Below are 3,402 nucleotides of genomic sequence, written 5' to 3' on the forward strand. Positions count from 1 at the left end.
TGAAATAAAAAAATATATTTAGAACATTTATTCAGTTGTGGAATGGAATTTTTAATAAATGAAATATGTAGGAACATCAAATTCATGTTTTTTAAGTCTCTAAAAACAGTATCTAACTGACAAAACATTCAATAAATCAGCAAAGGTAAATGATAAAAGATCCATTGAAAAAAGATGCTGAACCTCCATTACATCAGAGAGACAGAAAGCTCCAGCTGCTGAATCTGTTAGGTTTTGATCCTAGTTATTTGCTATGAATATGGACTCGAGGTGACAGATTCATCTCCTTCATTTTTACCTATATCAGAAAGTTTATGGGTGGATTTCTTTTTTTTAATTTTTATTTATTTATTTTTTATTTATTTTTATTTTATTTATTCATTTTTAAAGAGGAGAGAGAGAGTGAGGGAGAGAGAGGAGAGAGAGACAGAGAGAGAGAAGGGGGAGGAGCCGGAAGCATCAACTCCTGTATGTGCCTTGACCAGGCAAGCCCAGGGTTTCAAACCGACGACCTCAGCATTTCCAGGTCGACACTTTATCCACTGCACCACCACAGGTCAGGCCTGGATTTCTTAACTGTAGTTTTTTAAAGCAAACTTTTATGAGAAAAAAAAACCCCAAAATAATAAGTTCTTCATCAGGTTTAGGCCTGTTTGAAAGCTGTCCTCACATGAAGACAAAGCAGCAGAGGTACTAGAAAAAGCACTTGAAGTGCAGTCAGAGAAAGGGTGACCTAACTGTGTTATTGGTCAGTGTGTGTCTTTTAAATAATCATGACCTCACCTTTGAGCTCCAGATTCCTTATCAATGAATTAAGGCTGTCCTGTGCTGGATGGATTAGAGCAGCAATTTTCAAACTTTTTCATCTCATGGTGCACATAAACTACTAAAATTCTGCAGCACTCCAAAAAATTTATTTTTTGCTGATCTGACCAAAAAAAAGTATAATTTTGATTCATTCACACCTGATGATTTTGTTGTGTTGGCTGTTGTCATTTTTTCTTTTATTTGACAGTCTAAGGGAAAAGAGGTCAGTGTCCATGACCAAATTGTCAATTATTGCATGTTTTAAAAATTCTTGCAGTGCCTGTCCTGTGATGGTGCAGTGGATAAAATGTCCACCTTAGGATGCTGAGGTCGCTGGTTTGAAACCCTGGGCTTGCCCGGTCAGGGCACACACGAGAAGCAACTTCTACGAGTTTGTGCTTCCTGCTCTTCTCCCCTGCCTTTCTCTCTCTAAAATCAATAAATAAAAATCTTTAAAAATTCTTGTAGTAGAATGGTACCCTGAAACCTATATAATTAAAAAGATTTTTTTGAAAGCCATATAATTTTATTAACCAATGTCATCTCAGTAAATTCAATTAAAGATAAATTAATTAATTTAAAAAATTCTTCTGGCACACCAGTTGAAAATTGCTAGCTTAGAGAGTCAACTGAGCTGGTGTATGTGAAAGTAATTTTTAAAAGATAAGGTGTTCTATAATTGCCTCTCTTTATGTTTAAGGCCTTCATGTCAATATTGTTGTCAAGTTATATAACTAAAAAAGTTCTTTGTGACCATCCTCTCCTGCCATCACTCTACCCAGAGTCTGTCTTTCTATCCTGAATCAACCTACTATTCCCTACATAACAGTCTAGGCCAGGGGTCCCCAAATTATGGCCTGTGGGCCGCATGAGGCCCCCTGAGGCCATTTATCTGGCCCCTGCTGCACTTCAGGAAGGGGCACCTCTTTCATTGGTGGTCAGTGAGAGGAGCCCATTGACCATCTCATTAGCCAAAAGCTGGCCTATAGTTCCCATTGAAATACTGGTCAGTTTGTTGATTTAAATTTATTTGTTCTTTATTTTAAATATTATATTTGTTCCCGTTTTGTTTTTTTACTTTAAAATAAGATATGTGCAGTGTGCAGAAGGATTTGTTTATAGTTTTTTTTTTTATAGTCTGGCCCTCCAACTGTCTGAGGGGCAGTGAACTGGCCCCCTGTGTAAAACGTTTGGGGACCCCTGGTCTAGGCTTTCTTCTCTACATTTTGGTATAGTAAATAACTTCTTTATCTTAAAACATTTACCCAATAGGCTTCTAGAACATGGTTTATGCCTGGTTTTCCTTCTATTTTAATTTCCTTTCCTGGATCTTTATCTTTTTCCAGACCTCTAAATATTGGTATTTCCAAGCTCACTTGTAAGACTTTTTTTCTAATCCCTTTTATTTCCTTGGTGATCACATCAAAAGTCAAAAACTGCTGAGCGCTAGGCTCTACATGATCTCCCACTCATCCCTCTCTGATTTTATAACCTGCTGCATTGCTCTCTCACTCACTCCCTCAGTTCTAGCTTTACTAGCCACCTCAGGGCCTTTGCACTTATTACTCTTCCTTCCACAGTGCCTCCCTTACTTCACACAAGTCTCTGCTCAAATATCATCTCCTTTGTGGGTTGTTCCCGTGACTATCTTATCTAAAATGGCACACACCACCCCAGACCCTCTCTTATTCTCTATCATTTTTGTCATTTATATATTTTTGTTGTTGTTGTTTACTTGTGTATTTATTATCTCTCCCCACAGGAGGGCGTAGACTTTCCTATCTTGTTCACTGCTACCTCTCCAAAGCCTATGGACTGGCACCCAGAAGCACTGTAATGTTGGAATAAATATAAATGAATGACTATTGCTTCCTCTTACTGGAATGCCATTCACCTAATTTCTACTCATCCTTAAAGAGCAACATAAATATTACCTCCCTTAAGTAGCCTTTCCTAACTGATAAAGCTAGTTTAATTTCTCAACATCTGTGTGTTCATAATACCTTGTAGTTATGTTAAATTCATCAGAATATTTTAGTTGTTTACTTGTTTGTTTCCCCACCTCACTACTGTGTCTTTGTTGTTCTAATTCAGAGGCACAGCAGATATCTTGCTGGGAATGGAACTGTGCTCAGTAAATGTTTGGGGAATGAATGATGACTAAATAAATGATAAATGAACAAACTTAGAACAATTACCATTTTTTTTAAAAGCATGGGATGTTTCATGAATTTGCATGTCATCTTTGAGCAGGGGCCATGCTAATTTTTTCTGTATCTTTACAATTTTATTTATTTAGTTGTTTTTAAACTTTTCTCTTTTTAAAAAAATTTTACTTATTTGTCCTGATGCACAGAGGTTGCCAGTTTGATCCCTGGGCAGGGATCCCTTCTCCTCTCTCTCTCTCTCAAATCAATACATAAATTTTTTTTAGCCTGACCTATGGTGGCACAGTGGATAAAGCAGTGACCTGGAATGCTGAGGTCGCTGGTTGATAACCCCGGGCTTGCCTGGTCAAGGCACATATGAGAAGCAACTACTACTAGGAGTTGATGCTTCCTGCTCCTCCCACCTTCCGCTCTCTAAAATCAATAA

General features: G+C 37.6%; 1 non-coding gene across 1 annotated transcript; it reads right to left on the reverse strand.

Annotated features, from left to right (window-relative positions):
- Window positions 1–3,015: 3,015 nt before the first annotated feature.
- Window positions 3,016–3,120, reverse strand: LOC136332712 (U6 spliceosomal RNA). The gene has a single exon (XR_010730872.1). It is a non-coding gene; the product is annotated as a U6 spliceosomal RNA (small nuclear RNA).
- Between the last annotated feature and the right edge of the window lie 282 nt (window positions 3,121–3,402).

The sequence above is a fragment of the Saccopteryx bilineata genome, chromosome 3, assembly GCF_036850765.1.
Source record: "Saccopteryx bilineata isolate mSacBil1 chromosome 3, mSacBil1_pri_phased_curated, whole genome shotgun sequence".
In the NCBI taxonomy this organism is placed as follows: domain Eukaryota; kingdom Metazoa; phylum Chordata; class Mammalia; order Chiroptera; family Emballonuridae; genus Saccopteryx; species Saccopteryx bilineata.